Raw genomic sequence first — 13275 nt, 5'->3', positions numbered from 1 at the left:
CATATCTGACATTTCATTTTGCGGATTTCTCGTGGAAGCGGCATCGTGTAAACACCGCCTAAGCCTAACATTATATCTCCCTACTCCATTGGCACTAGAGCACAAAACTGCTGAAGCGCCCTTGAACTATAGGTACTGAAGCTCGAAAGGGGGGCATGTTTTGTTTTTTTATGGAGAAAAAAAAAATAGTATTTTATAGGGGGCACTAAATCGAGCCGTGTCATTTCTCTGGTTGGTTAATTAGAAGTTAAGCTTCATTTATACCCCATTGTGCAAGGCTGTCACTTGCCATAAAGAACATGACTAAAACATTAGCGTGCCATCAAGTCACCGCCAAAATACATTTTGTTGACTAAAATAAACTGTACATTTAGTTAAACATTATGCTATTCAGTCAACTAAAACTAGACTAAATCTAAAAAAAATCAGATGACTAAAATGTGACTAAAACAAGAGTTTTAAGATTTGTTTGTGGGCTTTATGCCTTTATTGATAGGACAGTAGACTGACACAAAATGGGGAGAAAGATGGGGAGTGACACACAGCAAAGGTCATCAGGAACGCGACTCAAACCTGCCACACTCTGTCAGGCATCATAGCCTATGTGGTATGCGCCTGAACTGCTAGGCCAGTGGGCGCCCCCAACTAACACGAAGTTAAATCTTGACTAAAAACGAAATCTAAATTTGCTGTCAAAATCAACACTGCTCTGGAGTATAAGAAAGACTCTTGTATCCCTCATGCCATAAACCTGCTTGACTAACAGTATTTCAGTATTTCAATTGACTGCTAAAGGCCATACACCCTAGGTGCGTTACAAAATCCGACAATGCGCTGGCGAATATTTCGCATCAAGCTATTCATATACTGTAGTTGATGCCTCATTCATACAGTCAAATAATGCTGCTTTATTGCCACGTAATATTACAATTCTTTTTGGAGGTAAATGATGTTTTCAGGCAATTTAATCGCACAGAAAAGGACCTTAAATAAAAAAGGAATTGGTATGCCAGACACCACCACACGGCAATGTATAGGCTTGAATATTATGTATATTCATGTGTATGCTTTGGGATTATACTGTGTTTGTGTAATTTTCTGCCATTAAGTTTCCAAACAGGCACAACAGTTCTTGAACTTGTTCTTCAGTGCAGGGAATGGTGAAGTCTGACAGTCTTAGCACTTGTGAAAATTATGCAGAAAAGAACGTAGCTGTGCTGTTTTTGAGGCTAAATGTATTCCCTTCCCTTAATATTCTATAGCGTTTGGTGCAGCCGGTTTACATGATTTCTGTAGCGAGCGCCTTGCCATTTGATTGAGCGATCTCTTTACACATTGATAACAAGGCCACCGCTCTCATTATCTGTCCCACTTGTAATAAATACAAGGTTTTAATTACTCCAAAATAAATGGTTAATGAGAATGTGTGTAACTCCTGTCGAACTCCATCATATGTCTGCTAATACTCCAGATGTCCGTACTAAATGTTTAATTGAGAAAGGTGCTTTATTTCATTGTTTCTGGGAGTGACCCAAGATGCAAATATTTAAGTCATAAAGTGTCTGTCAGGAATTTTCTACTCAACTCGGCGTACTTAGAATATATCCAAAGAACTTTATACAGACAGAAATGTTGTAAAAACACGAATGCCCCAACATTAAGGATGTGGCACAGAGAACTCATGAACTGTATTGGTGTGGAAAGACTAACATGTACAGTTAGGGATAAGCAACGATTTTGTCCAGCTTTGGGAGACAGGAGCTATAGTCAACATTTTCTTGAAAAACGGGAGCTTCATATATGTGATTCAATTCAAAAATGAACAAGCCTAAAATTATGATAAAATAATAATTTTGGCCATTGTCGGGCCGACACTTTGTTTACATCCTAGTCTAACACTATCAAAGAATAGACTAGAATGTAAACAAAGTGTAGGTCTGACAATGGCCAAATGATTATTTTTATTTGTGGTCATTTTTGAATAGAAACACATGTATGATGCTTATTTTTTTATAAAATATTTTCGAAACATAATTTTTATTTTAGCATCTGTTTTTCAATAAAAAAAAATACTATAGCTCCTTAAGAAGAAAGTAAAGAATATATATTTCATATGGTAAAGAAATTGTATGAGTGTGAGTGTATGTCCCAAAAAATGTAAATGAAAATAAATCTGTCCCACTCATTGACTGGCAACTATTGACCTTAAAACCCTGTCCATCTGGGCTTTTTCTTAAAATGGAGTTGCTTATGTTTTTTAAACCAGTAGCTTCCCAAATGTTTTCATATCAAGGACCCCCAGATTAATGTGTATTTGTCTCCAGACAATATGTGGTGCCATGGAGGGACCCCCAGACAAGATTTGTGTTGTTAAAATGTTTCAAAAATATTCAAAATATTTTCTTCACAATATATTTTTAAATAGCAGATCTACAAGCTCACAATGTGGCACAATGTGAAACATTGTGAGCTTGCTGATCTGCTATTTTCAAATAGCCGATGTAAAGTAGCCTAGTAAAACTGAGCCTACTGTAGTTGCAACTCAATGGCGCCCTCTGTAAAAGGCAATGGCGGCACCCTGGAGAGGAATATGGTGAATAGGTGTGTGTGCATGTGTGTTAGGGCATTAACGAAAAAGTCGATTGAGTCGCATTACACAAGTCGAAAGTCGAAGTTGAAAAAAAAAATATTTTGTATTTTTTTTCTATCATTATTTTTGCTCCATGTGTGCATCTGTACAGCATTCAAACAGTAGGATTGCTTATTGTCAAGAACGGAATGATCCAATATTACAGTGCTACATGAATAGCAGATATACATGCTCACAACGCCTCGCATCTTGTGAGCATGTAGATCGGCTATTTTCACAATTTCTGCCTCTATATATTTTGAAAAGGCAAACACTGTCTTCAAATGCATAAAGGGGAATTTAATATTTCCCTTTTTGCATTTGAAGCCAGTGTGCGTGGAGTTTTTGCCTTTTCAGTTCACCGACCATTGTTTGGTCTCTCCTCGACAGCACCTGTCGTTGTAGGTGTGCAAAAGCCTTTCGTTTCATTGCCTCTATATATTTGACAATTTGGACAATGTTTAATTTGTAATTTTAGGGGTATTAAAAAGTCCTTAAATTGGCACTTTAGAAATGTGAAGATACCCTCTATATACTTACATTTTATGTTGGTTTGTTTACAGTTGAGTGAGAAAACAATGTTGCACATTAAGTTAATCATCTGGGGACCCCCCCAAATAATTGGGGGGTCGTGTGATGTGATGACGTCATAAAACGATAAAGTCGACTTCAACTCAACTTTTTACTGAGTCGAGTCGACTTGCAAAAATCACAAGTCGTTAATGCCCTAGTGTGTGTGTGTGTGTGTGTGTGTGTGTGTGTGTGTGTGTGTGTGTGTGTGTGTGTGTGTGTGAGTAGTGCGTACATGTTTTTCAGTCATGTCCTTATAAAGAGTGCATACCTGTGTGTCTGTGTACTGTCTGTCCTCGTGTGTGTGTGTGTGTGTGTGTGTGTGTGTGTGTGTGTGTGTGTGTGTGTGTGTGTGTGTGTGTGTGTGTGTGTGTGCGTGTGTGTGCGTGCGTGTCTTCCTGTCATTCATGTAGGGGAATGAATAATACATTTGTCTGAGAACCAGTTCAAAATGAGAGGTTTATCTCTCTCTCTCTCTCTCTCTCTCTCTCTCTCTCTCTCTCAGTGTGTGCTTTCATGTTTTTTTTGCACCAAAGCGGGGTAAAGAGCATACCGAATAAGAGCGGAGGAGCAGCAGGTTCACTGGCTGACCGTGGTCCCCCTGCAGAGGATTTACGGAGACAGAGAGGGGAGAGGATTTGAATGAATGACACCCCACTGCTCAAAGACACATCAGCTATCAAAGCTCTTAAACACTTGAGCCCCAGCATCCATATTCCAGGGGGAACATTAGCCAAAAATAGCAGTTGCGACACATTGTGAGCTTGATTGATTGCTTGATTGATTTAAGACTTTATAAGAGGTTTGCATGTAGGAAAGGGTACAGTTTCATGACGGTACAGTTCACTGGTACAATGTCAACTAAAAGGACCATACACCCAAAAAAGCCAGTGGTTTGTTTCAATTGAGATCTTCTTTATTACTCATATAACATTGAATGACAGACAGATGTCACACAGTACTATGCAGAAGATATCATCAGAAAAACAGTTATAATTTACAATAGAAAGGTCAGGGGTAGGTAAGGATACCAGTTTCGAGTATAGCAGCTGCCCCCAAGTGGCTTTTCAGTGGACATGATCTGTGGAGCTGCCTCTGGCGTTGTAATTGTGAACATCCTTGACGGTTTGGAAGTATTTTGTCAGGTACAGTACATGGGTATCTTAGTGGTGTAGCGTATCTTGTACACCAGGCCCATTGCAAGATGCTGTTCTCTGTCATCTACTGTCTGTGAGCCACCCCACACTTGAAAAGTGTTTAGCGGTGAGCTGGGAGAGAATAGCTTGTAGATCGTCTATTTTTGGCTTAGTGTAGACGGGGAAAAGAGCGGTCCGAGTACATTTGTAACTCGGTCCGTTTTAATAAGGATAAGTGGTTGAACAGCTCAACCAGGCAAATTGGCATTTGAGGCAGGCTGCGTTCGGCAGCCATAAGCCCAGATACACAAGTACTGTACATGTAAACAGAGACAAACAGACTGTGGGAGATGTTTTTTGCAAATCCTCAGTGGGAATGGAAACGCATCCCTCCTCCCTCAATTGCGTCGGTGAATATGGTCGTTTCACGTTTGGAAATCCCATGATTCATATTCAGCGATTTTCATGTTTTTGCTTGGATTAAAGGATTTCACGCAGTCATTATGCTAACAAGACATATTGGCTGCTGTCTGTTGTGAACATCGTGTAGGCTATTGTGTTGGATGGATGGATGGATGGATGGATGGATTGATGGATGGATGGATTGATGGATGCATGGATGGAACACATCACACACACATCACGCTCTGGCTTCACTGTGATGTCACACTATAGCATCCCTTTTATGCCCATATATGGAGTTCCCTGATGTCATCAATATTAAGCCCATATCTAACAGGACTTCATATCGGAATGCCAATATATGGAGGCCACACCGGCCACATACCACACTAACAGAATCCATGTATGGCCAAGACAGCCCATATCTGTTTGGCTGGTTCTACAGGCAGGGATCTCCATGTATGGGCATAAAAGGGTATGATGTCAGATGTCATAGAGATCATAGGACTGTCACATAACGAATAACTGAGTAAGCATGTTTGGGCTTTCACAGGCACAGCATATCTCCATATACAGTTCATGGATCTCCATTTATGGGTAACTGGTCCGATATACATCACTGGCCAGATGGCCAAGAATTGGTACATGTCGCCCTGAGGCGTCTTACTAGTAAATTAATTGCTTTAACGCTTGATATAGACTATAATTGATAACGCACCAGCATAGAATGGAAAACACAATGGAAATCACTCTGGAGTCTGCACAGTAAAATCCTTGGTGTTAATTTATCTATTTGTAACTCCAAGAGTGTACAACATAAATAAAATGGACCCCAGTCAAATGGACACTCAGGATTCTACATTGTACCTCTCTACTAAATAAGTGCACCTGTCTAATTTTGCATCAAGCATACGGGTCCACAAACAGGTCCTTTAACGTCAGCTCTAGCTGTCAGCTAATGACACATTGCTGGACCTGCCCTTGACACCTGTCACCTTGAATCGCTGTTAAAGGTCTCATGTTGAAGATGCCTTCCCCTGCTGATAGATGAGGCACATCATTCCATTCTTCAGCCTATAAAAACACTTGACAAAAGAACTAAACCACAAGGGACATGTGACGGAGAAAAGAAGAGATTTAACACAAATGTCACAGCCTGCTAGATCCCTGGGTCAAGAGCGTTGCTGAGGGCGTACTCCAGTCATAAACTGTGCCACGCACGCGGTCAATAAAGTAACAGCTGCTTGCATGTATGAAGTGAAGACACAGCCTTACAGGAAACTGATGATAATACAGCGGGAACATTCTATGAAAAGTATTGCCAGTTAGTTCCTGTCACAAATATATTATTTTCAGTCTGCATGGTGGGGAAATTGCTTTCATTCTTCTGCACATCATGGCACCGTTGCCCCTATCCATGCCAAACTTTGCACACACACTCCTTGGCTGGCAAACCACAACCTCCACCCCTGATTTTTCACACGCCCCTCTTCTAGCACCACCATGAGGTTGCCGACCTGACGGTCGCTTATCTCCCGATTAGGGAGTCTTACTGGTATGTTTAATGTATTTTCAAAAACATTACAATTATTACCATGATATTCAAGCCTATTTTTTTTTTTATTAATATTATTTTGGGGGCTTTTATGCCTTTATTGACAGGAGAGTAGACTGACAGGAAAAGGGGAGAGAGATGTCAAGTGACACACAGCAAAGGTCGTCGGGAACGGGATGCTCATCGCAGCCTAGGGTGCCCGGACCACCACGCCCGGTGGCCCGGGCCTGTCTCAATGTTTTATCATTCATATTTCTATTTACTATTTTGCACACTCAGTACATCAGACTTATCCCACTGACTTAGCCCATTTAGGCCTAGAATTATTGAATGCTTGAACCAGTGAAAAATAGCAGATATACAAGCTCACAGCGCGGCACCGAGTGCCGCGCTGCGAGCTTGTAGATCTGCTATTTTTGAAAAAGTCCTGAAAATGTGTGCCAATCTTTGAATATATGTATTTTCAAAGCGAACATTTGTAACTCAAATTTTGCTTCTGGGGGTTCCCTGGAACTAAATATTTTGAGATGGGGGTCCGTGGACAAATCCATATCATTTTGGGAGTCCTTCACATGAAAAAGTTTGAGCATCACTGACATGGTAGTCTCTCAAGAACAGACTAACTGAGCTCCAGTTAAGTGAAAAGGACCTTTTCTTTGACGATGGCTGGCCAGATTGCTGTCATAGAAACATAGGGTTTTTCCAAAAGTCTCAGAAGGATTCAAAAGACACTTATAGAAGCGGGTCAAAATTATAATTTTCAAGTTTTTTTTCTTCAAAAATAGCAGATCTACAAGCTTGCAGCGCGGCACAGAGTGCCGCGCTGTGAGCTTGTATATCTGCTATTTTTCAATAGTTAAGGCATAAAATGATGATACACAATAATGTGTACCCGTTCTAAATGGGTTTTAAACACCTAATGGTCCTCTAAGTAACATTTTACTTTGGTATCAGGCCAGCAGGAGCCCTCCTGCTCTATGGTCCATCCATGCCTGAAAGGAAGAAAATTAGATGCGGCTCCGCCAGAGAACTCCGAGGTGCGTTGAAACGCATTCAGAGTAGTTTCATCCATTAGGGGCCACAGAGATGTTTAAAAGGATATTTTAATAATGATAATAGTGTATAATTGAGGAAGCGGGAAGCTAATGGATTAAGCGTTAGCATGAATACCAAAGCCACATTTAAATAATGAATCAAGGCGAAGATCTGAATCCCCTCCGCCTCCAATGAAGACCTACGGCACATGCAGACTAATTCATGTTGCCAATTCTTTTCATTCTTTATACATTATACATGTACGAGAAAAAAAAAGAGATTTATTTTTTTGGCTTTTAGGCCTTCATTGATAGTACAGTAAACTGACAGGAAATGGGAAGAGAGATGGGGATTGACCATAGACTGTAGAAAAATATGGACGAAGCGAAGCCATTGGTTTCTATGCAGCGCAAATGGCCCTTTCTACCCCTTGGAATGGGTGTCGCCATCATAGAATTGTAAAAGCATCAGAGATGCTATTGGCTGCCAACGGTCACGTGCAATGCAGGGATGCATGGGAGAATGTGGTCGGAGTCTCCCGAAATACAGCACACGAAGAAGAACACAGCCGACTGGTATCAGTTTAGTTGGCCACGCCCCCCCGCAACTTTATCATTTATTTTAAAATACATTGGACCACATTTCGACAAAACGAATATGATGGTGATTGAAAGGCATTTTTTAACTAGCGATAGGAACCATACAGTATTCATGAAAATGTTAATTAAGGTTAGAAAACGAAAGGGGAAAATGAATGGGATCCAATGGTGGGAAATTCTTTTTGCGATCGGCCGGGGGGGAAAACAGCGCAACTAGCGGCCAATCATAGGAAGTTTTAGTTCCGTATTGGAGTCATTTTAAATCGGCAGAACTATGCCCCTGGGATTGACACGCAGCAAAGGCTGCCAGGATCGGGACTCGAACCCACGACACGCTGTCAGGCCGGGATTGCAGCCCAGGGTGCCCGGACCACCGCACCGGTGTTGCTTTATCGGTTTCATTCCTTGCATATAGCTCAACGGGTGGTGGATGGCACTAACTCTAAGGGTTAGGTGTTCTTTTCCCTGTATTGCTCAGCACTCAAGTCTTCAAATCAACATGATCAGCTTCATGTCCGACAGAATCTCTATCCCGCACTGGACCACTGTTGTAAGGAACATTGATGGACAAGTAGCCTATCAGTGATTCAAATACAGCTGCGTCTGGGGATGTCATTATTAAACCTACAATCTGTACGTTTTATGCCTGTTGTCTCTCGCTCCCGGCAGAGTGAGCTAATTGCAATGATGTCCGATCGTCAATAAAGATAGGAGTTTAATCCAGCGCGCCATCTGCTTCATATAACTTCATTGACAATCATCATCCTACCCGACACCAGGGTCAACATTTCTCAATCAGAGTAGGGAGACGGCGGCTTCCGGTTTGAACCATGACCGAGTAGGACGCGAGTCACGTCGCTCCCGCAGTCAATAACTTTAAAAAGACTTAAAGCAAGATATACTGACGGAAAAACGGTGTCAAAACGACTTAATTCTCTTAATAACACATCGCCACGGGTTTGCTTGTAAAATATCACCATGTCTGGCGTTGGGCGTCGACGAGGGGGAGCGAACGCGGCGGCAGGCCGTGGAGCCCCGAGAGACGAGAGGGAGGCTTCCCCAGCCGCGGACGCCGATCCCCCGGAGAATGAATCAGTGCTGGGGGCTATCGCGTCGCTACGAGCGGAGCTTCTGGTTTGGAAAACTGATATATTAAAAGGGATCGATGTAAGGGCTGAACAGCTCTCGACTACTTTCAAGACGGAGATGACGGCTTTCAAGGGGGAAATCAACACAACTGTATCATCTATGAAGACGACGGTGAGCGAGCACGCTGACAAAATAGTGGACCTGGAGGGCAGCGCCATTAGCGCCGCCGATGCAGTTTCGATGTTGGAGCAAGAAGTGGCTGTTCTGAAGAAATTAGTGGAACAACTGTCTTTCCAGTGTGAAGATCTTTCAGCCCGTAGCCGTCGCTTAAACCTGCGCGTACTTTTTGTAAAAGAAAAGGCGGAGATAGGCAAGAAGCCCAGGGAATTTATTGCTGATTTACTGAAAAATGCTTTGTCCTTGGATAAGTCACCGCTGGTGGACAGGGCACACAGAGCTCTCCGACCACGTCCACGAGAGGGCGCCCCACCCCGCCCTTTCATTCTCAAGCTGCACTATGCTTGGGATCACGAGGAGATTCTGAAGAAAGCAGCAGAGCTACGGAACATCACATATGATGGGCAGAAGATACTAATTTTCCCCGACCTGCCCCCTACAGTGGTGAAACGTCGATTCCTGTTCAAACCTGCACGAGACCTAATGAGGGACAAACCTGGAGTCCGCTACGGGATGCAATACCCCGCAAAGTTAAGAGTGTCTATGGAGGGCAAAGACCACTACTTCACAGATCCTGACAAAGCACTGGAGTTTGCCAAGCGACACTTCGAAAATACGCCGGCGCCAGAAGCCAACCCACCGACACCAGACCCTGGACCCGATGCTGAACCCGAGGCTGAGCCTGAGGCTGGGTTAGTACCAGTCACTATGCCAGAACTTGAGGAATAATACCAGAACTGACTGTTTGATCTTCAATTCATTCCTTGCCTCGGACTTGTGGCCTTTGGACTATTGCGGTTTTACAATAAACTCTTCTTTTCCTTTTGTGACTGCCTAATACGAATCCTACTTTGCTGGACCTGGACTCTAAGCTCATCTCATTCATCTCTGTGAGTATCGGTGCATGGGGGGAGGGGGGGGGGGGCTGCGGGGGGAGAATGGACTCTCCAATTTTGATTGGAATCTGTGGAATTTGCCCTGGACTGCGCTAAATACGGGGGGCTAGTTGATTTCATAGATGGACTTCTGACTCTGTTTTGGGCTTGTCTTTTTATCTGCTTTATTTTCAAAATAATTATCCGCCCATCAAAGATGACAATAGAGCTCTATGTTAGTTTATGTTTTAGTTTTGCACTTGTTAGTTTAATGTCTTCTCCCGCATTTGATTTACTGAAGATAATGTCGCTCTGTCGTTCTCTCTCTCTCTCTCTCTCTCTCTGTGTGTGTGTGTGCGCCTGTGCGTGCTTTTTTGGGTGCTGTGTGTGTGTGTGCGTGTGTGTGTGTGTGTGTGTGTGTGTGTGTGTGTGTGTGTGTGGGTGTGTGTGTGTGTGTGTGTGTGTGTGTGTGTGTGTGCTTGTGCGTGCGTTTTTTTTTTTTTTTTTTTTTTTTTTTTTTTTTGTGTGTGTGTGTGTGTGTGCGCGCCTGTGCGTGCGTGCGAGCGCGCCCTTGGGTGTGCACGTACGTGCAGCCTGGGGGTGGGGGGGTGGGAGAGGGACGGAGCATGTCGATTTGCCCCATTCGTTCTCTTCCTATGCAGCTGACTACACTGTTAAATCTTAATTTTACTTTACGCTATTGAGAGTAGGGAGACGGCCACTGCAGATGTGCTAGCTGGAATGTATAAATGGTTTATTCATTAAAATAAGTCAGGGATTGTAGCTTTAATAAGGACTTTCTGTAGTGGTACTTGAAGCCTTGGCAGCCGCACTTGAACGGTAGCGGTATTGCAATTTACAATTAGTTTTAAAATAAGTACTTACCATTCTAATGGTATTAAACGAAGCAGCAGTGGCAGCGCTTGGTACTTGTTATTTTTGCCTAAAACACAGCAATGATACAACCCTGGAAGAAATAACAATCAGGCCTTGGTCACGTGGGCAAAAGATGCAGCATTATTAACACTAGCCCTTACCCGTTCAAAGATATGAGCTCCAAAATGATGTGCAGTGTGTGGGTTATGGGATGTGCACTGTGCATACAGTATATGAGGGATGGAAAGTAACTTTAACTGGTGCTTGCATGATAATATGTAGGAGCATCAATGTAAGAAATACCCGTTTCGTTTAATGGCTCCCCCCCCCCCCCCGCCCGCCCGCCTGCACACACACACACACTCCCCCCCCCCCCCCCCCCGTGTGTGTGTGTGTGTGTGTGTGTGTGTGTGTGTGTGTGGGTTTGTGTGTGATTGTGCATGGCCTGAACAGCGGCCCTCCCTTAACATGTGTGGTCACAAAAGGTACTGTAGGCTAAATAGATATAGATACACCATAAAAATGCTAATATACAGCATACGATTTGTGAAAGTGACAAACGGGCTTCACAGTTATGTCAGGTGTGTTCATATGCTGATGGTGATGCGATTTCAGATCAATTGCTCCAGCCACCGAGGAGAAACGCTGTTTCATACAGACAGACACTCACTCACTCACTCACTCAGACAGACATTCGCAAAATTATAGTATAGATAATGTAATCAGTGCCTAAGCCCCTGGGAGGACACTGTAGGAGGATGGGTGAGGTACAGCTCCGTTGTACTCATTCCAAACCCTCTATGGAATAGGAACAAAGTGTGCCCTGCGGCATTCAGATCTCTTTTCTGATGACTCAATCTCTGCCAGTCGAAGTCGTTTCAGGCTGTAAGACGTTAATTTGGCAGGCGTAGCTACAGTATATAGCCAATGCTGGGTCCTACAACAGGAACTGTATTGGTTCCCTCGCTATGACATTATTAACCCATTCAGAAAGGGTACACATTATGTGTATCATTATTTTATGCTTTAACTATTGAAAAATAGCAGATATACAAGCTCACAGCGCGGCACCGAGTGCCGCGCTGCGAGCTTGTAGATCTGCTATTTTTGAAAAATCGTGAAAATTAGAATTTTGACTCGATTCTATAAGTGTCTTTTGAATCCTTCTAAGGTTTTTTGAAAACCCTATGTTTCTATGTCAGCAATCTGGCCAGCCATCGTCAAAGAAAAGGTCCTTTTCACTTAAATGGAGCTCAGTTGGTCTGTTCTTGAGAGACTACCATGTCAGTGGTTCTCAAACGTTTTCATGTGAAGGACCCCCAAACTGATATTTATTTGGCCACGGACCCCCATCTCAAACTATTTAGTTCCAGGGACCACCCAGAAGCAAAATTTGAGTTACAAAAGCTCGCTTTAAAAATACATATTATTCAAAGATTTGCACACATTTTCACACATTTTTAAAAAATAGCAGATCTACAAGCAGTGCCGCGCTGTGAGCTTGTATATCTGCTATTTTTCACTGGTTAAAGCATTCAATAATGGGCCTGAATGGGTTAAACTGCTTATTGGTGGAGGCCAGGTGGCAGCGACCACTGGCCCAGAGTGTTCCGTGTTCAGTTTCCAGCAGCCAGCCAGTGCCTCTGGCTTGGACGGGCGCTCCATCACAAACACAACTGGCAGCGTTCCGTGGGCCGGAAGCCGGAGAGAGGGATCATGTCCTTGTCACTAGCATAGTCTGTTCAGTAGGGAGGGGATCTGAGGGAGATTATCAGATATTACACCTCTTCCCGGTGAGACCCTGAGTAGTAGCATCAAAGTCAGGATAATTTTGTTCACAGTGTACAACACATGCACATACAGCAGAGTATATTTGTCTAGGCGACACTGACATGCAGAAAGATAATGTCGACTATTTGATATTTAAGTAATACATTCGGTGTATAGCACATGATACAGCGGCTACGGACCTTCACACATGGGACACGGGTCATTAAAGACATGTCAATCTCCCACTACATATACATACATCCCCGTTCAACTCGCCAAGCTTCCACAGTGACGTTTAATGTCAAGGCAGAAAAACACAGAGCCTTGCACGGTACCGACCACAGCCACCACTGTGCCGGATTAAATCCACAGCCTCTGCGGCTGATGAAATCCCAGTCTGTGTCTGTACGTGCTTCCCCGGCTTGCGACTGTCACTTCAGAGCACACAGCTCCCGAAAGACGCCCCACGGGCGCAACCTTGCTCTCGTGAAAAAAAGAAAAAAACACCACAACGGAGGATCTGAGCAACCGCTGGTGTTCACCTCTCACTCCCACTGTGACC

Source organism: Nannobrachium achirus (genome assembly GCF_963921795.1).
Source record: "Nannobrachium achirus genome assembly, chromosome: 20".
Lineage (NCBI taxonomy): Eukaryota > Metazoa > Chordata > Actinopteri > Myctophiformes > Myctophidae > Nannobrachium > Nannobrachium achirus.
Note: the sequence above shows the minus strand (reverse complement) of the source record.